The sequence below is a fragment of the Apium graveolens genome, chromosome 10 (assembly GCF_009905375.1).
Source record: "Apium graveolens cultivar Ventura chromosome 10, ASM990537v1, whole genome shotgun sequence".
Taxonomy (NCBI): domain Eukaryota; kingdom Viridiplantae; phylum Streptophyta; class Magnoliopsida; order Apiales; family Apiaceae; genus Apium; species Apium graveolens.
Window position 1 is genome coordinate 67407124 of NC_133656.1, and position 26930 is coordinate 67434053.

Genomic DNA, 26930 nt, shown 5'->3' on the forward strand with positions numbered 1-26930 from the left:
TTAGTTATTAATTAATTTTAATTGATTATTTAGTTTAATTATTTATTTGGAATTAAAAATTTCGAAAAATAGTTTCAAGTTTTAAAATATTATTTTCAAGACTCGACAATTATTATTAAATCATTTTAAAGTCAGATTCGGGTGTTCGAACCGTATTATTTAATTATAAAATAATTCAGAGACCTGTTTTAATTCCGAAAAATATTCAAAAATTAGTATTAAATACCTGAAAAATCTTTTTAACCCCGAATCTTCTTTGAATAATTATTTTAATTGAATATCTTACGTGATATGTGCTATATGTGATTCGATTGATGTATAATATGATTGTACGTGCATTGTTTGACTATTTTTGCTGTAACTTTCAATCCATACGTGGGATTTGGGTGAAACGAAGGGTAGATAGAAGCTTGTAACGAATAGAATGTGATGAGAAGTAGTATTGATAAATAAATGTGATGTTTAACAGAGGAAGCAAGACATAGAATGGGAAAGCAAGTAGTGAGTGAGGGGGAACCAATTGACAAGTACAAGTAGAGTAAAAGCGAATTGATAAGGCAAGTGCTTTTGCTCTTTCTTATTGTATTTTGAACTCTCTTCATTATGTTGCAATTATTCCAAATAGTTCTTACTCTATATTGCAAGTACTTTGAAGTACTCAACCCTAAACCTTGATCAGTGTTATTGACCTTGAGCCATAAGCCTTATTCTTTGTAAACTATCGATTGTTGAATTTTCAGATACAAATGACACATATACGATACTACTCCACAAATACATATCTACCACATACTGATTCTTGATATGGAATTGCTAAACATACGAACCTTTATACCTTGTATAATAGAAGACCAATCCTTGTAACCATTGAACCCTTGGTCTTCCATTTTCTGATTCTTTCCTTGATTGAAAGCCAATATTATTATTTACCTTGTTATACCTTCAGGGTATTATAAATTTTCCTATGCTTCAAGATAAATATAGACCAGATTCGTGGTCATGATGTGCCTTGGATCCAGTATATAGAGCAAAGCTGGGAGCCTTGCTCAGGGTTAGTGCGTGACTGATCAGCAGCCTAACCTTGGTTTTTAAAATAAAAGTGAATATCCAATTCTAATCATTGCTTATCAGGAAACTTGATTCCTTATATCATTTCAATTGATCATTGTTTAATCTCAGTGTTGTCGTTATGAGTTGCTGAGCTAGTTAGCTCACTCTTGCAAATATGTTTATATTCTTTTCCAGTGAAAAAGGAAACTGGTGGTAGCGAGAATCCCCAGACAAGCGTGCGAGCTAGGTATCCAGGTTGAAATGGAATAAGATAGAAGATGATGTTTAGCTTAGTGTGTGTTGATAGTTTGTAATAAATTTTACTTCCGTTGTAAGATAAATAAACTGTGATTTGGTACGTTTGTAATATAAATAAGGTTATAGCTTGTGGACATACTTTAAACTGCTTCGATCTGTGGAATATGGTAAGTAGGGTCACTGCAAATATACATTTATATTCATAAACAGGTTTATATATAGTGTGTGTGTGTGTTGTAGACCCCAAACTTCTGACCCGGGTTTGGAGGGCGCCACAGGTTTGTTATCAGAGCTACAGTTAAAAAGTCACTGCCACAAGCCTAGATTGTCGGGAATGGGTAGAGGGTTAATATTAGTATTAGGAAATAGAGAAATAGAACATTGAGAGGATTGAGTGCGATTAAATAGTAAGTTTTAGTATTATTCGTGAGAAGGTTCGAGATTCTTATCTAGTCGCGTGATTTTTAGATAGCAGCGATGACAGATTCCTTTATCTTGATATCATCTGATCACTCAGAGCATTCAGTCGGGAGATCATCATCTAATCCACGTCCTGCTCTTCTACCAGTGTCATCTATAATACCAGCTATGACGGTTGCACCACTGCGAGCTATTCTACCTCCTGGTGTGAGACCACCTATTCGAGGACCCCTACCTGCTGATTCTGACCCTATTGGACATTCAGTTATGGCTGCATCTTTCCAGTTTACTCCACACCCTTTTCCATACTATAAGTATGAGGCTCTTCTTTTGGAACGAGAATCCCTGTTGGCACAGATCCAGGAGCTACAACATATCATAAGGACTATAGATGTTGACAGGAATGTGAGGGAGCTTCAGAATGAGATTTAGGTGACCCGAAGAGTACTTGAGGCTAGAATTCATGGAGCTACTTGCGAGTATACAGCCCCAGATGCTCTTATGGGGTGGTCCAGAGAGGTATTGGAGGATTTTGAGAGGCTTGGTGGACCAGAGTTTCCCTGAAACTAGACGACGGGAATGATGTGACAGCTGATATATGTATAATAGTGTGTAATGTGTATCATCAGACTTTTGGTGGGTTTATAAATAAACTAGACTTGCGGAATAATGGATAGGCCTATTGTACCTTTGCCTTTAATAAAGATTTCACACTTGTACCACCAAACTTTGACATATATATCAGTACTTTTCCTTTTCCAGCATTGTTATTTATATTACTTTACCTATTTTATCCCACTTATTGCACCAATAATAAACTCTTGTCATAACATGCACCTTATTTCCTAATTGTTTACATTCTGTAAAGAAGCATGCAATTTACTTAGTTCAATAATTGAAAATATTTTCAAAAAGAGATAATTATGTTTTATAAAATCTCTTCATAAAAGGGTTTTATTTTAAAGGCTAGATAAGTTGTTTGATTCTTTACAAAAAAGCCTCCCAGAAGAAATACTCGTCCAACCAACCAGAATGAAGAAACCAACAACAGCAATAACACCCAAGACAACAATAACCAGAATGTCGATCCAGGTCCCATAGACCCAACTGTAGCCCGAATTCTTCAGATCTTGGCCCAATAAATAGTCCACCTAACTCAGCAACAGCAGAGGCAGACTAATCCTCAGGTAACCTTTAAGACTTTTCAGACGGTGAATCCACTAGAATTTAAAGGTTCTGTAGATCCCATTAAGGGAAGAGTCTGGTTGAAGGAAATTGAGAAGGCATTTGCCTTAGTCAAGGTGAAAGAGGAACAGAAGACTGAGTTTGCAAGTTACTACTTGAAGAATGAAGCCACCTACTGGTGGGAAATTGTTAAAGTGTTGGAAGGTACAGAGGATGTTACATGTGATAGATTCAAGGAGTTGTTCTTGGAGAAGTATTTCCCTCAGTTTATTCAGGATCAAATGGAATTGATATTTTTGGAGCTCAAGTAGGGGAATATGTCAATGGCGGACTATGAAAGTAAGTTTGAGGAATTGTCTAGGTTTGTACCATCATATGTGGACAGTGATAGATAGAAAGCTAAGAGGTTTCAACAAGGTCTTAAGCCATGGATCCGTGGGAAGGTGGCCATATTTGAATTAGACACGTATGCGGGAGTTGTGCAGAAAGTTATGATTGCGGAGACAGACAGTGAAATGTCTCAAAAGGAGAAGGAAAGTAAGAAAAGAAAGTTTGAAGGAAATAAAGGACATGCATAAGCAGGGAAGTTTCCAAATTTCAATCGGAGGAAAGGCAAATTTCAGCCCGGAAGGAATTTTAATAGACAGAACACATGTAATGGAGGATAAGGTAACCGTCCAGCCACGGGGAACCAGCCATCCCAGCAGAGGCCAGTTTTACCAGATTGTCAAGTATGTGGAAAGAAGCATGGAGGAGTGTGTAGCAAGTTAAATGTGTTCTGCTACAGATGCAACCAGAAGGGGCACTATTCAAGGGAGTGTCATAACCAGCCATCCAGAGAGCCAATCAACAAGGATCAGCCTACCAGAAATCAGGCAGGCAAAGTTCCAGCAATTGGGTATATATGTTTCAAGTGCGGAAAGCCAGGGCATATAGCAAGGGATTGCCAGACACCAGTTCCAGTCAATAATACACTGCGAATCATGAGAGCTACCCCAACAGTGAATGAACCTCCCAGAGCTAGAGTTTATGATATATCTGTAAAGGATGTTATCATGGACACTAATGTTATGGCAGGTACGCTTACTGCGAATTCTTTATGTGCTAAAGTGCTAGTAGATTCGGGAGCAACTCGATCATTTATTTCTCAAGATTTTGTTGATAAGCTGAATTGTCCAGTTGAATTGCTAAGTGAAATTATGACGGTAGAATTAGAAAATCAGGAGCGTGTATCTGTTGCCCAAGTGTGTGCGAATTATGAGATTGAGATTTCTAGAAATAAGTTTGATGCTGACTTGATACCATTTAAGTTAGGAGAGTTTGATGTTATTTTAGGAATGGACTGGCTATCTAAGCATGATGCTCAGATAGACTATCATAATAAGAAAGTAATCCTGAAGACACCAGACGAGAAAGTGGTGACATTTAGAGGTCAGAAGCAAGCAAAGAAGTTCTTAACGATGCTCTAAGCTAAGAAGTTACTGCAACAATGATGCAAGCACTTCATTGCGTATGTGATAGATAGAAGTTAGGAGCCAGAAAAACTGGAAGACATTCCAGTGGTAAATGAATTTCCAGACGTGTTTTTAGATGAATTACCAGGACTTCCTCCAGATAGAGAAATTGAGTTTGCGATCGACTTAGCACCTGGAACGGAACCAGTACATAAAGCCCCGTACAGAATGGTGCCAGTTTAAATGAAGGAAATGGCAAAGCAACTGCAAGAGTTATTGGAGAAAGGAGTGATTCGACCCAGTGTATCCCCATGGGGTGCACCAGTATTATTTGTTAAGAAGAAGGACGGAAGCATGAGGCTATGCATTGACTATCGAGAACTCAATAAGCTTACGATCAAGAACAAGTACCCATTACCTCGAATCAATGATTTGTTTGATCAGCTGAAGGGAGCCAAGTATTTCTCTAAGATTGATTTGAGATCAGGATATCACCAATTAAAGGTTAAACCTGAAGATATACCTAAGACAGCTTTCAGAACAAGGTATGGTTACTTTGAATTCTTAGTGATGTCTTTTGGATTGACCAATGCCCCAACAACATTTATGGACCTGATGAACAGAATTTTTAAGAAATATTTGGATAAGTTTGTAATTGTATTTATCGATGATATTTTGATCTACTCAAAGTCAACGGAAGATCACGCAGAACATCTAAGGATATCTTTGGAAATTTTGAGAAAGAAGAAGCTGTATGCCAAGTTTTCAAAGTGTGAGTTTTGGTTAACAAAAGTTTAATTCTTAGAACATGTAGTAAGTAATGAAGGAATCAAAGTGGATCCAACGAAGATTGAAGCTGTTATGAATTGGGAAAGGCCAAAAACACCAATAGAAGTAAGAAGTTTCTTGGGATTAGCAGGATATTATCGAAGATTTGTTTAATATTTCTCGAAGATTGTGACACCTTTGACAAAGCTTATTGGGAAAAGTAAGAAGTTTATATGGAACGAGAAGTGTGAAGAAAATTTCTAAGAATCGAAGAAGAGACTAATCACGGTACCTGTTTTGTCACTTCCAAATGATCAAGGGAATTTCGTAATCTATAGTGATGCTTCTCATAGGGAATTAGGTTTTGTTTTCATGTAGCATGATAAAGTCATTGCATATGCATTTAGGCAACTTAAACTCATGAGCAGAAGTATCCTACTCATGACTTGGAACTAGCAGCTATAGTATTACCCTTGAAGATTTGGAGACATTATCTATACGGAGAAAGATGTGAAATCTATATGGACCATAAAAGTTTAAAGTACATATTCACGCAAAAGGAACTCAACATGAGACAGCGAAGATGGTTGGAGTTGATCAAAGACTATGATTGCATAATTAATTATCATCCAAGAAAAGCAAATATGGTGGCCGAACGTTAAGCAGAAAGGAAAGACTGAACGTGTTAACCATACCAGAAGAATTGTACAAGGAATTTCAAAAGTTGGAATTGGAAGTCAGGATTTGCAAGCCTAATGAAGCAAAGATGTATAGTATGACTTTTCAGCCAAAATTGTTAGAGAAAATAAAGAAATACCAAGAGGAAATAATGGCTCAAAATATCAATCATTTGGTTGGAGAAGAGTTATGCACTCAGAAAGATGATCAAGATATTCTCAGATTTTCTTCCAGAATTTGGATTCCACCAGTGGTAGAATTGAAGAATGAAATTCTAAAGGAAGCTCACAATTCAAAGTATTCCATTCATCCGGGAAGTACCAAGATGTATAGAGATTTAAAAGAAAATTATTGGTGGCCAGACATGAAGAGAGAAATTACGGAATGGGTTAGCAAATGTTACACATGCCAAAGAGTTAATGCGGAACATCAGAGACCAAGCGGATTGCTACAACCATTAGAGATTCCAGAGTGGAAGTGGGAGCACATTGCTATGGATTTTATAGTCGGATTACCAAGGACTAAAGTGAACCACGACGCTATTTGGGTTATAGTGGGCATACTAACCAAATTAGCTCATTTCTTGCCTATTAATGAAAGATTTTCACTGGACAAGTTGGTTCACATGTATATGAAAGAAATAGTAGTCCGTCATGGAGTCCCTGTGTTTATCATATCAGATCGAGATCCACAATTCAATTCAAGATTCTTGACAAGTTTGCAAGAATGTTTGGGAAATAAACTAAATATGAGTACAGCTTATCATCCACAAACTGACGGTCAAAGTGAAAGGACAATCCAAATAATTGAAGACATGTTACGTGTTTGTGCCAATGATTTCAGAGGAAATTAGGACGAGCATTTACCCTTAGTGGAATGTGCTTACAATAACAGTTATCATGCCAGTATCGGAATTCCTCCCTATGAAGATCTTTATGGACGCAAATGTCGATCACCAGTATATTGGGATGAAGTTGGAGAACGTAAAATACTTGGACCCGAGTTGGTGCAGTAGACAAAAGAAGTTTTGGAAATCATCCAGAAAAGGTTAATCGCATCACAAGATCGTCAAAAGAAATATGCAGATCAATCCAGGAAAGATATGGAATTCCAAGAAGAGGATTTAATGTTACTAAAAGTGTCACCGTGGAAAGGATTGTCGAGATTTGGGAAGAAAGGAAAGCTAAATTCCAGATACGTTGGACCTTTTGAAATTCTAAAATGTGTCGATAAGGTAGCTTACGAGTTGGCGTTACCCCCGCACATGGAGTACATCCATAATGTTTTTCACGTATCGATGCTCAAGAAGTATAATCCAGATTCTAGGCATGTAATCGAGTATGAGCCGATAGAACTCCAAGCAGATTTATCTTATGTAGAGAATCCAATAGAGATTCTAGAAAAGAAAGAAAAGATATTGAGAAATAAAGTTGTAAAGTTGGTAATAGTGTTGTGGAGAAACCCAAAGGTATCCACTTTGCCTTCAGCTCCAATCCATATCTCTAGACCAGTAATATCATAGTATATCTGTATAATAATTTATTTAAAAAGTTATACCCTGCTAATGTCAGTTCAGGTGATATAATACTGGTGTAAGTAAACCTTCGGATTTGCAGGATTGATGAATTGTTGAAGAAAGTGACCATTTGGCGTCCTTTCAAGTATCTCTTCGGCATTTTGCAAAACTCCAACAACACCCTTGGATTTATCAGTTAGGTAGTGCTCTGCTCTCAATGCTATAATTTTCTGGCATAACCAGAATAAGTTTGTAATCTACCTCCTCCTTCATACTATGCACATAATTACAAACAAATATACAATTGCACTGGGCATAAACAAACACACAAGTATTAATTTATCCAAATAAGCAAATATAAGCATATTCAAAGTCATATATTATTTCACATGAGAAACTATGCAACATAGAAGTCTTAAATCCAAATTAAGATTCCTTTGAACCTAATTGCAAATACATAATCTAAATAATTGATCAAGGATGGCCAACATGAATTGTCCTGAAATCATAACAGAGATCAACCTTACCTAAGTGGTGCTGATGGAGTGCTGGATGAATCGCAGAGAGCTGAGTGTGAATTGCAGAGAGAGTCTGAATCGCTGAGAGAGTCCATATGCATTTGATTGTTGAGAGAGTCTTGTGTATTGTTTGTTTTTAAAGCGACCTGTATGATTTTACTCATTTCTTAATATTTGACGTGTATGATTTCACTCATTTATTAAGATTTGTGTATTGTTTGTTTTTGAAGGGACATGTATGATTTTACTCATTTATTAATATGCGACGTGTATGATTTCACTTATTTATTAATATTATTATATTATTATTAATAATATTAATTTTGCCCTATATATAACATATATAACTGGAGTAAGGGGGTTTGGGTGGTTTTGGTCGAAAAGGGGGTGCATGTGTTAAAGTATAGTATAATATAGACTATATTTATTCATTTATTCTATTATTCTACTATATTATCTAACAATATGTATAACAAAAATTAATTAAGAAGTTGAAATATAATTATATATATAATACAAGCAATAATTACCTTAATAAAAATAAATATAAGTAACAAATAATAGTTCATTTATAATCGGGTTAAAGTAGTATCATTTTTTTAAAAAACATTGAAATGTGTAAGTTTGATTTCAAATATTTTTGAATTGATGATTTTCATTCGTGTCTTATAAAATAAAGAAAATATATAGATTATATTTAGGTACGAATATTACATTTTTTTATTTCATTTTATAAAAGGGGGAATTACGGATTGTCTTTTAAAAACTTTAGAGAAATTAAAATACAAATGTAAAGTTTAAAAGTACTATGATAATTAAAAGTACTATGATAATTAAATGTAAACTACTAAATGAATCCTATATTTAAAAGTAATATGATAAATAAATGTAAAGTATTTTTTTCAAAATCACTACACAAATATTTCCAATATTTATGCTAAAAAATTAAAAACAAATTAACAAATATAATATAAAATTACACAAAAAGTAAATATTTAGATTTATTGAAGTCAATATTTTGCAAAAATATAGTTGTAAATAAGTTTGAAAAAAATAATTTCAAGAAAATAAATAAAAAATTATTATATATATATTACTACCACTAAAAGTAAATTAAATTAAATTAAAAAATAAAACTAAATTAACAAACAAATCAATTTTAAAAAAAATAATAAAAATTATAAGAATGTTATAAAATATTTATAAATCACACCATGCATCGCACGGGTATAAAGTTAGTTATTTTATAAAATGGATAATCAAAATCAGGGGTTACCCGAACTACAAATTATATCCATGTTTAGCTATTGTTGTTTAGTATAAATGTCTTTTCAAGAAAGAATCTTTATGTATTTAGTTTGTTTAATTTATTTTTAGATCTAAATATAGGAGCTTAGATTTTCTTTCATCTTGAATTTAAGCTGAATATATTGGATTCGACGGTGAAATGATTATCTCTTTCTAAGTTTCTTGTTTCAGGTCTAAAATTTTAACATAGAATTTGAGTTTGTTTACTCTCCTTGGTGAGAGTGGTTTATCCTCTCCTTTATTTGTGAGTGTTGATCTGATTTAGTGATTAAGGTTTATACTGGATTACATTTATGGTTGGTAAGTCAAACTCATTAAACTTGTGATGACACATGTACATGTAAATATATATTTTTCAACATATTGTTTGATGGTCTACACACAAAAACTTGCACGAAGACTAGCTATTTTATTCATTTTATATTTGTTCGACTCTATCATTTGTGGAGATGTTGTATGGTTTTTTTGTTATTGAATTAAATCTATTGTTCTTCAAAAAAAGTTCCTACCATCGTTAAGTTCACATTCTTTAATTTGGTAAAATAGAAATACGTATAAAATTTTATATTTCTTTCTTCTATTTTTTACTTAAGTATTTTTTATTCTTTTGTATTCTTTAATTTGTTTTTTTGTAAAATCTTAATGTCCCTTCAGATTCGTTTGTGTACTACATATATTTTATTTTATTAGAATTATGTATTGTATGTGTTCGATTATTGGCGTCCAAAAATCCATAGTAATTAGGTCAAATTGGGCTTTGAATAGAAATTGTTGAAATAATTTCTGGTTCAACTGTATATGTTTGGAACCAAAATAGTGTTAGAATAGCTATGTAATAACTCATAATAAAGGGACTTATCTTGTAATAGATTCTTTTTTTAGTCATATTTTGGGTAACAACCTCATATCTAAATTAATAGCTAAGGATGCTATCACCACGTACATCAGAGCTAAAAAAAATTAAATGAACTGATTAGAGGAAATAATATTTTCTCAGCATTACAATTTTATGGTTTATTAATAATTTTGTTAATTTACTTCGCAACATATTTGTGTAATATATAAACTTTAACATTTTCCCTTCCTATATACTTATTATTTGTAAGCAATAATTTAGGAAATCATAAAATTACCCACGATTTCCTCAAGTGACCTCCTCATGTCCGTCCTTCACTCCTTGATCCAATTCAATTATTTTTTCGGGATCATTTTCTTCATTTTTTCGTGTAAATAATTTGTTTATACTTATAATAACATAATATAAATGATAAACTTATATATAAAAATTAAAATAATGCAAACTTGAATATTTTTCACTATTAAATATATAGCTGACCTACTATTTGGCACATAAATTTAGTGCTACATGTCATATCATAAATGTATTCATTTATGTTAATGCATTATATATGTTAAAACCAACATATTACTACTAGTACAATTAATTAGTAACTACAAATCTTATAACTATATAACTTGGAACTTAAGACTAATTTAATGATATATTTAAAGTTTTTAGTAATTTTTAGATGTCATACTTTTAATTTCTTTAACTAATTTGTAGCTTTTTCCACCTTGTATATTTAGGGTTTCAATGTAGATATTTTATTTAATTAACCCATTATAAATAAAATTCATGTAACTAAACACATATTCAAACATCAGTCTAGGGTAATTTATTTTTTACATGTTCTTGGGAGCATACTAAAATAAAATTATAATATTCCTTTGAATATTTCATATTCGTGGATGATGATGATTCAGAGCGGACCATGATGTCAGTGGAAAACACTTTAATTAGACATGATGGACCAGAGGTATAAACATATATATTCTTATACTAACCTATAACCCGTGTGATGCACGGACTAATTATATATTTATAATTTTATTATTTTATAAAAAATAATTTTATTTATTTATTATTGAGAGTAATGAAGTTAAAATATTTATATATTATTTTGTTTGTATTATATTATTGAATGATTCAAAATTTAGATAGGTAAAATCTTAAGTTTCCCTACAAAAGAGATAAGAAAAAAGTTGAGTGCGATTAAAAATCAAGTTGGATAATAATTCATAGAGTTGGAAGTTATATCAGATACATGATTTAACTTTTTTAACAAAATAATATTTATTGAATAATAATTCATAGAGTTGGTAGTTCTATCAGATACATGATTTAACTTTTTTAACTAAATTATATTTGTTTAAATTTTATTTTGGAAGGTGTTAACATACGTTTTAGGAAGGTGTTAACCGACTGACCAAACAAAACCATGTTTCGCTTATAATAGTATAATATAGATAGATTAGCAAGATCAGCTAGAAAAATTGAAAAATAAAATAGGAATATATGGATTACTATCTTCCCACAACATTCTACTTGCAAGAGAAAGTAAGGGAAAACTATATCATATATAAAAAGAAGCTTGTTATTGATTGAGAAGAAGTGAGGTTATGGTAGAAGGATAAGTTAATTAGAAGAAGTGACCTTATGGTAGAAGGATAAGTGAGATTATGGATTAGGTTAAAAAACATTTTAAAATCCCTTTGGTTTGAAAACAATTTTGGGTTAAAATTAATAAAACAGGTTTCACAGTTGAGAAAAAGTTTAATATTGTTTTGTTGTGTGATCGAAATAAATTATTTTAAATATAGAGTAATCGTAGTGAGAATATTTAATTAAGAAACTCTTGATTTTATGAATTTTTTATTTTTTTGGTAAAATAGTTTTTGAGTTGCCTCAAAAGAGTTTATAAAATGGTTGTATTTAAATAAGTTTATATATGGAAGCATTTTATGAAAACATGAGTGTTGGTTAAAATGAAGGCTTCTTAGTTTTCTTTAGTTTGACAAGTTCACTAAGATAGTATGCTCAAATATAATGCAACAGTAATAACATCATGCAGAAAGATAATGTTAGTCCCTAACAATGCAATAAAAATTACAGAATGGGGGTTGAATGGAATTTTTGAACCTTTTTCTCAAATTATAAAAATGTTCTATCTTAATAATATATATAAGTGTTTGATTTGCAAAGTGCGGAATAAGAAGTTAGTAAAATCAAAACACAAGTAATTAAAAACACGAGTCTTTAAAAACTTTATGGTGAATTTGAATGTATCCATCAGAGATATATATTATATCAAGAGAACTCTGTGTAGCAAGATTTGCTCACAGCTGCTTATAAATGTGAACAACTAAGTTTACACAGAAATGCTAAAAATATAGCTTACAAATGTTTCTGTGAGAATTTTCTTGCTTAGTGTTCTAGTTGTTCTATTTGCTACTTCTTGGTTTATATGTCACCAAGATTATAAAGTAATAAGATAAGATAATAAAATAAAACCTATCAAGTCTAATACTCTGCTGCTTCATTACTCTATTCCAGCATCTTTGAATATCTTCATAATAGCATGGAAATGGCAATGCTTCTTTGTTCTCTAAAACCCAGTTGAATAGGCTTCCACATTCCTTTTGCATACACTCGACGCATGTGACTGTGTTGTCACTGTCAACTGATGTTTGAATTGATTATCCGTCGGGTACATGATCATCAGTCCTGACACTTGACTTCATTTCATTTATACAGAATTACAAGACATCATCTATGTACAATTAATCAACCTATTCTGTATATCTAATTAAAGTCAACATGACTTGAGTGTTACTACAAAATCTAAACAAGGTGTATGCAGAAATGTGCTACAGACTCATTATTACACAAGCAACTCACTCGATGGATAATTGATCATCATCCGTCGGGACTATATTAAGTCATCCGTCGGGACTATATTCCTTATTCGTCGAGTGCAATATTTTTCACTAAGTAAAATCTACTAAGGTGTTTTGTTAATGAAATCATCAAGTTCACAACATATCCACAACAATCTCCCCCAATTTATGTCTACCAGAATTGTAGCCATAAATTAAGAGAAACTTGATGATAACAAAACAACCTAAAAATACAACTTTAAAAGTAAGTAGAGAAAACTGTAAAGTGCTTCAAATAACAAAATGCACAAAGATTAGCTCACAGTCATTTTCAAGGTGCTCCTCTAGCCTGAGCAGATTAATCTAATTCCTTGAAGGTCTGGATCTCTTTCCAAGCTTTATGTTGTTTTCTTCTATCTGATTTTGGAGCTGTCTGTGGAATTCCAGTTCATCAGATTCTAAGAGATTTAGCTTTTCTTGCATTTCCAAAAGAGTCTCATTGCTAGAGATGCTCAATTGGTCTTCTAATCTGAAAAATCTTTTAACTCCTTTGTCATCCATGAACTCCATCAGCCAGTAAGGCCTTAGATGCAATCTTCTCCCTGTGTAAGGAATTAGAGTCTTTGGGAGTGCATCTTTAGCTCTAACACTCCTCAGTTCTTCAATCTTCTTTAGAACCAGTCTTCTTGCAGTTACATTAAATCCAAAGTTCTTCTTAAATGATGAATAAACCTTTATCAACACAGATTGGCTTTCTTGAAGGATCCTATGAAGTGGCCATTGAATCTCCTTTCCTCCCTTGTACTTGAAAACTAACCTTTCAGGTAGATTCCTGTAGGCATCAATCCCTCTAACTTCTTCTAGTTCATCTAGATAGAGGTTTAGATCATAAAATTCCTTCATGTCACATAAGTACATGTAATCTCCCTTGTTGACTTTGGATTGAGCTTTGGTTAGAGATTTGGATTTGAGAGGTGACAACTTCACTTTCTTGACTGCTCTTGACTTTGTTCTCTTTGGCTTGTTAAGGATTGGCAAATTGAAGTCAGGAATTGGTAGACTTTCCCAGTCTATTGGTTCATCCTTAAGCACAATAGGTTCACCATGAATGTTCCTGTAAGGATCCACCACTTTAATGTCTTCAAATACCACTGAGGGTTTTGATGCTTGAGTTGTAGTTAGAGTGGATTCCTTGGAAAACTGATCCTCCAATTCCTTACCAGCAAAGTTCAATTTCGTTTTGGTTCTTTTGGCCAATTCCTTGTATCTTTGAGATTTCTTCTATTGTGGTTCAACTTGCTTCTTTGGATCTTGAGATTAAGTGATTTCAGATGGCTGAGCAGGAATTTGTTGTGTTGGTTTCACATCTTGTAGCTTGGCCAGGATAGCAGCTTGCTCTTTCTTTTGTTTAACCTTTTTAGCATCTAGAGCAGCTTCCTTCTTTTCTTGCTTCAATCTTGCTTTTTCTTCTCTCTTTGCTTCAACAAATTGAGGATGTCCAGCCACCACACAAATTTCTTTACCATTTCTGAAAACTTTAGCAATTCTCCTTTTCAAAGCTGAATAAGCTAGATCTTTGTAGAAGGTAATGGATCTTGACAACAGTTTCTTTTCATCAGGCTTTGGTGTCTCATACACTGTATCCAAAAGGTTCTTTAGTGATGATTTTGGATAGTTCACCCTTGGCTTCAAAAGTACTTCAGCCTTTGGAGATTCGATGCAGAATGGTTGTCCTCTTTCCAGATAGTTCATGCTCATTTTATTCACAGAGATTTTCCTGACTTGAGAGTGATGAATGGATGACTTTTCTGGCTTCTTTGCTAGCCCAAACTTCTTTTGAATGTCCTCATCAATTTTCTCCCAGTTGATTGGAATCAACTGCTCCTGTTCAGCTGCTCTTATATTGGCTGCTACTTCATTTATCAGATCAATGCTGTCTTTGGATGGTGGCTTGGTGAAAGTAATTGAAGGCTCAATTACTTTGCTAACTTCAATGTTGAGCACTTTTTGCTCCCCCTCACTCCTAGAATATTCTTTCTCCCCCTTTTTGTTATCAGCAAGTTGAGTAGAGGAGATCTGTGCAGCCACCAGTTTCTGAAGCACGTCTATCTGTTGAGCTTGGTGTAGATGAATTGCTGTAAGAGATGCTTCCATTGCTGACATTCTTGTATCTAAAGCATCTATCTTTGTGGAAATATCAGAATTTTTCCTGAGTTGTCTCTTGATGTCAAGCATTATAGCTTTTGGAAGTTTAGAGTCCATCTTGTTATAAATGGCCTTTTTCATCTCATCAATATCACCTTTGATAGTGTTGACATCTCGAGCATGTTGAAAACCTTGAATTTGTTATAGTTGCAGAGAGGCAAGATGTGCTTGAAGGAGCTTTTTGGTGTTGGCATTTGTGGTGGTTTGAAGAGAAGAATTTGTCTGATTTATGAGTTAAATCAGGGTTGTCTTAAAGTAGTGTTCATCACAGTGCTTTGAAAATGCACATGATGGCATGCCTGATCTTGAACTGGAGCCTACTTCTCCCCTTATGTCCCATGGCTCTTCGTCACTATCTCCACCTTCACCTCCAAAGAATTCTTCTGAACCACCAGTCTCATAATCAACATCACCAGCTGTAGAGGGCAAAGCTGTGATGGCATCCTTAGCTCTTAGCATTAACTGTGTGGTGTGCACCAAGTTAAGCATCCTTTCTGCATAGTCATTGCCCTGTTCAGCTAGAAGTTGATATGCTGGAACAGGGTGAGTAAATGTCTCAGCATCAAGGGAGGTGGAATCTATAACAGCTTAAGGTTGTTGAGATAGTCCCTCCCTGTCTGCATCCTGGATATTCATTAACTCACTTACAATAACATCCACCCTTATATCTTCAGTACCTGCTTTTCTCTCATTTTCTCTCTGTTGTTGCATCAAGGTCTCACCTTGGCTCCCCACCCTCACCTTCACCATCTAAGGTGGGACTCTACACACTCTCTTTTGCCAATCCTAAAGAACTGGATTGTATATTTTCACTCTTTTCCTCTCCTTTTTCCTAGGAGGAACCCAGACTCTCACTCAGTTCACTCCCTTACCTCAATCCTAGGAGTGATTGTACTACCACTAAGTCTTCTGCACTTGAGATAATTGATGAAATTGGAAGCAGTGGAGAGACACTCGAGAGATAAGGGATATCCGTCAGGTTAACAGTTTGACTATCCGACGGATAAATGTCGTTAAGCTTATCCGTCGGGATACAATCACTACTCGATGGCTGAACAATATCCATCAAGAGAGTAAGAATAAATGAGTTTGGAGTGGAAACTATTGTGGACTCTGTGCAGATTGAAGAAAATTTTGGCACAGATGTCTCAACAGTTCTTGAAAGAATTGGCAAGTGAGCCAACAAATCATCCAAAAGATGATGCTCGCTTGCACTAGATTTTGGCTTCCTCAACAGAGTTAAAGAAGTGGAATCAGGAATTGATGTGTTGATCATATCCACATCCAGAGAGTTTGTGGGAGAATTTGGTGTTTATGGTGCTTCTATAACTAAAGATTTTGGTTGTGACTCCACATTTATTGGAGCCACAATAAACTGACTTTGAGAAGGTGCAGTGACTGTGTCTTTAACACCAGTTTGCACAGTGTGTGACCCCTGTACATCCCCAAGGGTTTTTGGTTCCTTCTTTCTAGTATAGGTTTGGGGTGAGGTTGTGTCCCTTACCCTTTTGGCCTGTGCTCTTGGCCGAGAGCTTTGTTCAATACTCACATCCTTTTGGGAGGATGCAACTAGCAATGAGCTTATTTTCTATTTAAGCACTGCAGTTTGTTGGGAAACTGCAGTGTGGCTAGGCTGGGAAACACTCACCTCTCCAACCTTATCCTTAGGGTTTCTTTGATGTTCACCCTGTCCCTCACCTACCTTACCCACCTTCACACTCCCCTCTTTAGGTTTGGTGGATTTTGCAACTGGCATCTTTTGAGAGATGCCAGAGGGGGCTTTCTTTGACTTGGATTTAGAAATTTTGGATTTGGAAGCTTGGGTAGGCAACTGTTGGGTCATTGACACAGTTGCCATAGCTACACTAGTGTGCAAAGAAATTTGTGAGGTTGGAAGAGTAGAGACAGTTGAACTTACCTCACTTACCTGAGGTGTTTCCATTACAGGGAAATAGAAGAGTGGCAGCTCTTTGTGATGGTTTGCCCTGTTCAAATCTGCAATAATTCTTCTTTCTTGAACCGAACAATCTAGTTTGTTGGTTGGGTTCTCAAGCATAATTCCCTCAGAGAGGTGGTTAGTTAACATCATGAAAAATATAGCATAGTAAACATTTTTACCCCTCTTATTTAACTCACCTAACTTAAACCCCAACTCAAATAAAACAAGATCACTAAAGTTAAAGAACTTATCAGTTACAAGCATGTAAATCATGTTAAGCATAGATATATTGAAAGAATCAAAATTACTGATTTTACCAGAGAATACCTTAGTAACTACATCACATAGATAACTCCATTCCTTCCTAAGACCCAATCTCCTAATTTCACTTAACTTAGAAGTATAGAGTGCATAGTTCATGGAATTAAGCATATTAACAATATCAGTGTCTGTGTGTGGTGAAATTACAGTATTATCAGGAATCTTGAAGCATGCTTTAACAACATCACTATTAATACAGAATTCCTTACCTTTAATAGTGAGTATGATGGTTTTATCAATTGAGTTGTACACCGCAGTTGACCACATTTATTCAACAACCTTACAGAAGATGGTGGGTGATTCCAGCATGGCATAGTTGAGTTTGCAGTTCTTCACAAAATCCATCATTTTGTGGTAGTCACCAGACTGTTGAATCCTCTTGTTTACTAGAGCCGTGTAGTTGTTCTTCTCATAGATAAATCCAGTTTGTGACATGATCTTAACGACTGGTGCCATTGTTAGAGAGTGGAAATTGTAGAGATAAAGATGATAATTGCTTTTGAGAAAGAGAGAATTTAGAGCAGATGATTTGAGAATGATAAAAGAAAAGTAATGAAAATGGATTAAGCTTTTATACTATCTAAAAAATAACTGTCAAAAATAATAAAGTAAAATAAAGTAACCAATAAGAATTTCCCAAAAAAGCCGTTTAAAAAATAAACTGTAAAAATTCCTTCAATTATCTGTCGTGCTATACATACAAACTGTAAGTATACTCGATGGATAATGTTCAGGAAATCAACGGCTAAAAATAAGACAATTTGATGGATGAGGATAAATCAGTTATCCGTCGAGTCATAAAATATTCCAGAAAAATAATTGATTTTATTAATAAAACGTATACCGACGGATGATCAAACTCGATGGATAATGATCATCCGTCGAGATGTAAATTTTGACTTAGCCAATATTTCATCCAAGACTGAAAAATCAATTAAGTTTCTGGCTGCATTACAACTTGCAAATTATCTGAAAAGATTTAAGAATAATTTAGGATACCTAACTCACTTACCAACCTTGAAAAGGTGGATTCATCCAGTGGCTTGGTTAATATATCTGCAAGCTGCTTTTCACTTGGAACAAAATGTAGTTCCACAGTACCATTCATTACATGTTCCCTTATGAAGTGGTACTTGATGTCTATTTGCTTTGTCCTTGAATGTTGTACTGGATTTTCAGTGATGACAATTGCACTTGTGTTATCACAGAAAATGGGAATTCTTTCAACTTGCAAACTATAGTCTAGCAATTGGTTTTTCATCCACAAAATCTGTGCATAACAACTTCCATCAGCAATATATTCAGCTTCAGCTGTAAAAGTAGAAACTGAATTTTGCTTTTTACTGAACCAGGACACAAGCTTGTTTCCTAGAAATTGACAGGTTCCTGTTGTACTTTTTCTATCAATTCTACAACCTGCATAGTCTGCATCTGAATAACCCGTTAGATCAAAACCAGAATCTCTAGGGTACCAAATGGCAAGTTTTGGTGTTCCCTTAAGATATCTGAAAATTCTCTAAGTGAGATTCTCTAGGATCAGCCTGAAATCTAGCACACAAACATGTAACAAACATTATATCTGGCCTACTAGCTGTTAAGTAAAGAAGTGAGCCAACCATGCCCCTATAACTTGAAATATCTACAGACTTTTCAGTAGTGTTTAATTCAAGCTTAGTTGCAGTGGCCATGGGAGTTTTTTCAGATGTGCAATCCATTAGATCAAACTTCTTCAAAAGATCATAAATGTATTTAGTTTGACTAATGAATATTCCATCACTAACTTGTTTAACTTGCAAGCCAAGAAAGTAAGTTAGTTCTCCCATCATACTCATTTAATACTTACTTTGCATCAATTTGGCAAACTTTTTGCAAAGTTTTTCATCTGTAGAGCCAAAAATAATGTCATCTACATAAATTTGAACAAGTATACTAGAGCCATTAACATTTCTAAAGAAAAGAGTTTTGTCTACAGTACCTCTAGTGTAGTGATTCTCTAAAAGAAACTTTGACAAAGTGTCATACGAGGCTCTAGATGCTTGCTTCAGTCCATAAAGTGCTTTCAAAAGATAGTAAACATATTCTGGAAAGTTTGGATCTTCAAAACCAGGAGGCTGATTGACATAGACTTCCTCCTCTAAATCTCCATTCAGAAAGGCACTTTTGACATCCATTTGATGGACTTTGAAATTGTCATGGGTTGCATAGGCTAAGAAGATTCTGATAGCTTCAAGTCTTGCAACAGGAGCAAATGTTTCATCAAAATCTATTCCTTCTTGTTGACAATAGTCCTTAGCAACCAATCTAGCTTTGTTCCTGACTACTATGCCATTTTCATCCATCTTGTTTCTGAATACCCATTTGGTGTCTATTGGATTCTTTCCTTTAGGCTTGGGCACCAGCTTCCATAACTTATTCCTCTCAAATTGGTTTAGCTCCTCCTGTATAGCTAAAATCCAATCAGGATCCAACAAAGCTTCTTTTACCTTCTTTGGTTCTTCCTTAGAAAGAAAGCTGTTGTATAGACATTCTTCTTGAGTTGCTCTCCTTGTTTGAACTCTAGAAGATACATCACCAATGATGAGCTCAAAGGGGTGATCCTTTGTCCATTTCCTTTGTTGAGGTAGATTAGCTCTAGATGAAGAGGCCTCATTGTTGTCTTGATGTGTGATTGAGTTTTGATTGTTAGAAACTTCCCCTGAGTTAATGGATCTTTGATTTGAGAAAGGGGAACTTTTTGTAAGTGATCTATTCTGACTTCCAGCTTCTTTTGATGACCCGATGGATGGTGAATTTTGAGTACCGATGGATGAAGCTGGTTGTCTCCCGACAGATAAAGCAGATTGTCTTCCGACGGATGAAGTATTTTGCAACTCGACAGATGTTGAATTTTGTACTTCATTGGTAGTGGATTTTTCTGCATTATCCTTAGATACTGTTTCTTGATCAATTTCATCATCACTGTCATCACTAACCATCTTCACATTGTCAAATTTGAGGCTCTCATGGTAATCTCCATATTGCAGTCCTTCAATCTTTTTATCATCAAATACAACATGTATTGATTCCACAATAATGTTTATTCTTAGATTGTAGACTCTATATGCTTTACCGACAGCATATCCAACAAAAATCCCTTCATCTGCTTTAGTATCAAACTTCCCATTTTGATCAGTTTGATTTCTCAAGATATAACATTTGCAGCCAAAGACATGAAGAAAATTTAAAGTTGGATTCTTGTTCTTGAACAATTGATAGGGAGTCATGCATTTTGCTTGATTAACCAGATAAATATTCTGAGTGTAGCATGCAGTATTTACAGCTTCAGCCCAAAAATATGTTGGTAATTTAGATTCTTCAAGCATTGTCCTGGCAGCTTCAATAAGTGATATGTTCTTCCTTTCTACTACTCCATTTTGTTGTGGAGTTCTTGCTGCTGAAAACTCATGCAAAATACCATTTTCTTCACAAAATACTCTCATGACATAATTCTTGAACTCAGTTCCATTGTCAATCCTGATTCTTCTAACTTTGAAATCAGGATGATTATTGACTTGCCTTATGTGATTGATGATGATTTCACTAGCCTCATCTTTAGACTTTAGGAAATATGTCCAAGAGAACTTTGAGAAATCATCTACAATTACTAGGAAATTTTTTTTCCTTGAAATGGACAACACATTGACTGGTCCAAACAAATCCATGTGTAGCAGTTGCATAGGTTCTTCAATTGTTGAATCAAACTTCTTTCTGAATGATGCTTTAATTTTCTTTCCCTTCTGGCAAGCATCCTACAGTCCATCCTTAGAAAACTCCACTTGAGGAATGCCTTTAACCAGTTCTTTCTTTACAAGTTCATTCATGGTCTTGAAGTTTAGATGGGATAGCTTCTTGCGCCATAACTAACTTTCATCCTGACTTGCTTTGCTGAGAAGACAAGTAACAGATTCTGCATTTGATGAGTTGAAGTCAGCTAGGTACACATTCCCTTTTCTCACACCAGTGAGAACCACTTTGTTGCTTCTCTTTTTTGTCACAACACATGCTTCTGAGTTAAAGGTTACTGAATTGCCTTTATCACAAAGCTGGCTGATACTCAACAAATTGTGCTTGAGACCATCCACTAAGGCAACCTCTTCAATGATGACATTGTCTTTTGAAATCAAGCCAAATCCCACAGTATAACCCTTACTGTCATCTCCAAAAGTAATACTTGGGCCAGCTCTCTCCTTGAACTCTGTGAGCAGGGTAGAATCACCAGTCATGTGTCTTGAACAACCACTATCCAAGTACCACAGATTCTTTCTATTTCCCTGCACACATCAAAATCAAATCAAGTTGATTTTGGTACCCAAGTTTCCTTGGATCCTGCCTTGTTAGCTTTCTTTTTCTGTTTCTTAGGTTTGATCTCATTTGACTTGAGGATATCATATTCATCCTTAGTCATTTGAGTTGGACCTTTGAAACCATTCACTACAACAGAATTATCATGCATATTTTAATTAACAGGAAATGGTATGCTATTAGTAAACATGTTATTCCAGTAAGGCATGCTAAATGGCATTTGTGGCATACTAAATGCAGCATAATAAGGATTAGGTGTAAATGGCATATTAGCAAATTGTGCATTCATATTCTGTGCAGACATAGCATTCATAGGCATAGAAGGCATGACATTCATGTTGGAAAAAGGAGGTGGAACAGATATGGAAGTAGGCATGGCATATTTGCAATTAACAGACAAATGATTTACACTACCACACTTAACACAAATTTTTCTGGGAGCATATTTATCAGGAGTGTAGTTATTATTCTTGTTAATTGCCACTTTACCATTTCTCTTATTTTTCCTTTTAGGCTCTGTTTTAACCTCAATCTTTTCCAGTATGTCACTCAATTGCTTGACAGTCATATGATCAACATTAGCCTTTTTCTCCTTCTTCACTTGACTGGATTCTCCTGGAACAAAGTTCTTGGAAACTTATCCATATTTCTCATATAACTTGACAAGTTTGGCTTTACTCACATGCTTGCTCACAGTCGACGGATGAGGATTTATATCACTCGACGGATAACCCTTTTTGTTATCCGACGGATGACCCTCATCATCCGTCGAGTCTACATCTGTTAGCAATCCTTCAACCAAATTGGATTCCAGCTTCTCCTTATTCTTCTTCCAGGCTACATCACAAAAGGACTCAATACCTTGAACTTTGGTGATTTGAGCATGAACATCTCTAGATGTTTTCCATGCCTTAATCACCTCCAGTTCTCGTTCAAGCTGCTTCCTCAAGATCTCTTCTTTCTTCAAGGACTCGGTTAATTCATCCTTAGCAATTTTACACTCAATTCTCAATTTTTCAAATTCTATGAACTGAGACTCTAGCACATTATTCCTCTCACTTAAAAATAAATTGTTTTATTTGATTTTAGCATTTTCTTTAGTAAGAGACTTAAGTGTAACACGCAAATGATATAATTCTGTAGACATGTCATTTATTGCATCATTACACTCAGCTTTAGATAAATGTGCAAGGTTAGTGGTGATTACCTGATTACTTGAAGAACTTATCTCTATTTCATCCGACTTGGCCATTAGGGCTAGATTGACATAGCTGACATCCTCGTCCTCATCCAGACCATCTGCTGCCCAGTCATTTTCTTATGTAATTAAAGCCCTTTCCTTTTGTTTGAGCAGCTCAAAATATTTCTGTTTATAATCCACAGGCTCAAACTTTTTCTTGCTAGAATCTGACTTTCTACACTCACTGGCAAAGTGCCCTGCCAAGCCATATTTGAAACATTTGAATTTTGATATATCCACCATGTTTCTATTTGGCTTAGTTGCTCCAAAGTTCTTCTTGAACTTGAGCTTGGCAAATCTTCTGGAAAGAAATTCTAGATGTTCATCAATATCTTCCATGTCATCTTGGCTCAAAGAATCTTCATTTTCTACTACTAGTCCCTTGCCCTTGTTTTCACAGACCTTTGAATTTGATTCAAGCTTCCATCTTCATCTCCTTCTCTTTCTCTAATTCAGCAACTAGTGCAATGGATCTTCCTTTCTTCTTTCCTCTCTCCATCCTCTCATCTTGCTCTATTTCAAGCTCATAAGTTTTCAGGATGCCATACAGTCTCTCCAAAGTAAACTCCTTGTAATCTTGAGAGTTTCTCAATGAGACTGTCATAGGTTTCCATTCCTTTGGAAGAGATCTAAGGAACTTAAGATTGGAGTCTTTTGTCTGATAGACCCTTCCATACAACTTTAGAGCATTTAGTAGTTCTTGAAATCTACTGAAAATGTCAGTGAGAGACTCACTATCTTCACTATGAAAGTGCTCATATTGGTGGATTAGCAGCTGCACCTTGTTTTCTCTAACTTGTTCAGTGCCATCACAGATAATATGTATAGTATCCCAAACTTCCTTGGCATTTTGCAATTGATGATGTTGTCAAACATGTCACCTTCAACTCCATTAAACAGAATATTCATGGTCTTCTTGTCCTTCCTGACTTGTTCAATATCAGGATCAGACCATTCATGCCTTGGCTTGGGGACAGATGGTTCATTTCCAGTTGCAGCTCTCAATGGTACATGAGGGCCTCTTTCTATGCAATCTACATAGGCCTCATCTTGAGAAAGTAAATGAAGATGCATCTTTACCTTCCAGTGATGGTAATTATCTTTGTCCAAAAAAGGAATCTTGACTCCAACATCCTTCTTGTTCATCTTGTTGTTTTGTTGTGATCTTTAAACTCTTTGTTTATCAAGAGCTTGCTCTGATACCAATTGTTATTCCCTAACAATGCAACAAGAATTACAGAAGGGGGGTTGAATGGAATTCTTGAACCTTTTTCTCAAATTATAAAATGTTCTATCTTAATAATATATATAAGTGTTTGATTTGCAAAGTGTGGAATAAGAAGTTAGTAAAATCAAAACACAAGTAATTAAAAACACAAGTCTTTAAAAACTTTCTGGTGGATTTGAATTTATCCACCAGAGATATATATTATATCAAGAGAACTCTGTGTAGCAAGATTTGCTCACAACTGCTTACAAATGTGAACAACTAAGTTTACAGAGAAATGCTAAAAATACAGCTTACAAATGTTTCTCTGAGAATTTGCTTGCTTGGTGTTCTAGTTGTTCTATTTGCTACTTCTTGGTTTATATATCACCAAGATTACAAAGTAATAAGACAAGATAATAAAATAAAACATATCAAGTCTAATACTCTGCTGCTTCATTACTCTATTCCAGCATCTTTGAATATCTTCATAATAGCATGGAAATGGAAATGCTTCTTTGTTCTCTAAAACCCAGTTGAATAGGCTTCCATATTCCTTTTGCTTACACTTGATGCATGTGACTGTGTTGTCACTGTCAACTGATGTTTGAATTGATTATCCGTCGGGTACATGATCATCCGTCGGGTTTCCTTGTTGATCATCCGTCGAGTGGCATTGTTGTTTATCCGTCGGGTAGCTATTTGGCAATTGACTTCATTTCATTTATACATAATTACAAGACATCGTCTATGTACAATTAATCAACCTATTCTGCATATCTAATTAAAGTCAACAGGACTTGAGTGCTACTACAGAATCTAAACAAGGTGTATGCAGAAATGTGCTACAGACTCATTATTACACAAGCAACTCACTCGATGGATAATTGATCATCATCCGTCGGGACTATATTGAGTCATCCGTCGGGACTATATTCCTTATCCGTCGAGTGCTACATTTTTCACTAAGTAAAATCTACTAAGGTATTTTGTTAATGAAATCATTAAGTTCACAACATATCCACAACAGATATATAATATAATCTCATTGTGAATACAGGATCATGATATATATAACCCATAGTCATCATAAAAGTCAGATGCACAAATACATAATATCCACTCTGACCCATATGTCGGGAATATCGGCAATATATCTGAATGATCGCGTAAAATATAATACATGTAAATTCTCTACCACATAAGTGATCTAAAGATCATAAGGTCAACATTAATATATGTCCAGAAACTCTGAACTGTAGTAAAGCAAAAAGGGTGCAGTCCTATCAGCATCTCAAAGTCATCGATTCCACTATACTCGAGTTGAAAGCATCTATATATACGGGGTCAACAAAAGGTAATAATGCACAAATAATGATATGTTCCACTCCTCAAAAATCAAAAAGTCATATCTACTAGGTCACGTCAATATAGACCGAATAGCTCATCCACGCTCGGTAAAACTCCTCTCTGATCCGATCAATTATCCTAGCAACATTATTCCTAACCACAGCTTCTGAACTAGTAGATGGCATCCCATCAATATCTATCTATACACCCGCAATAATAGTGGTAGCGGTCTGGTGCATAATCTCTCTAACGAAACTCCTTCTAACAGAACCTGTCTCTGGTGAAGGTATATAAGGTCTCTCTTCGTTCAATCTCATCACAGCATCTCGGGTCATAAATACCTCCAGGTACCAAATATACACCTCATCATATATTTGTTGGAGCTCCTCATACAGAATGGTTGGGACAGTAGCCACCCGATAGCCTCCCAAATCAGTGAAGAAATAAAGAAAACTCTCAGCAAGTCCCCCTAAGCCCGTAGTAGTAGGTGCAACAGTAGTGGTAGGGGCAGGGGTGCAGTATCACATACTGGCATATCAGACATGAATGGAGCTAAAAATGGGGATGGTTGGTCAACATCCATGTCTAGGGGCTCAAGAACAATAGGGAGCCCAACATGTGCATACACTGGGTAGAATCATGCCCAAGCTCAGCAGTAACCTTGGTCTCAAAATGGTACAGATCAGCGGTAGGCATGACTGGAGCACCTACTCTCAAAGGTGTGACATCTGGTAGCTCAAGAAGAAAATAAGTCTCTAGGTCAGTAGCCAAGTGATCCTCCTCGCGAGGAGACCTAACAGTAGGTATCTCATCGGTAGCTGGAATCATAGGTGATGGAATCAGTGTCAAATTAGATAGACTAGTGAAAGTAGTGGTGACACCATTCGACTGAACCACTGGCTCCTCAATAGTAACAGGAGAGCGAAAAGTCTCATCAAGAGGTGGAGAATCAGTCAAGTCAATTATAATAGGTGGTGAATCAGTCAAGTCGATAATCACTGGTGCAGCTCTAGGTGGTGCTGTAATCTTCCGGATAGATGAGTCCTCACTATCACTAGATATAACCATACAAGCCTCTAAAGGATCGGTATCTGAACTTGAACCAATACTCTACCCTGGAAAAGGAGTAAGTGACCTATCTCTAGCTACTCTGTAGTCTCACATCTGAATTATAACAAAAGCAATACCATAAGATGATCTTACAAGGTAATGTCTTAAATAAAAGCTTCTATGTCAAGGGGATATTATTTTATGATCCCTATCTTATCTTTGAGTATTAATTACTCTTATATTTATTATATACTCGTAACTATACTCTCTCATATAGGATTAGATTTTTAGGGTTCGTGTTCCTAATAAATATAACTACAGCTCTGATACCAACTTTGTGACGCCCCTAAACCCACCCTTTCTTGGATTCCGGTCATCACGGTACCAAGTTGCGCACACTTATAT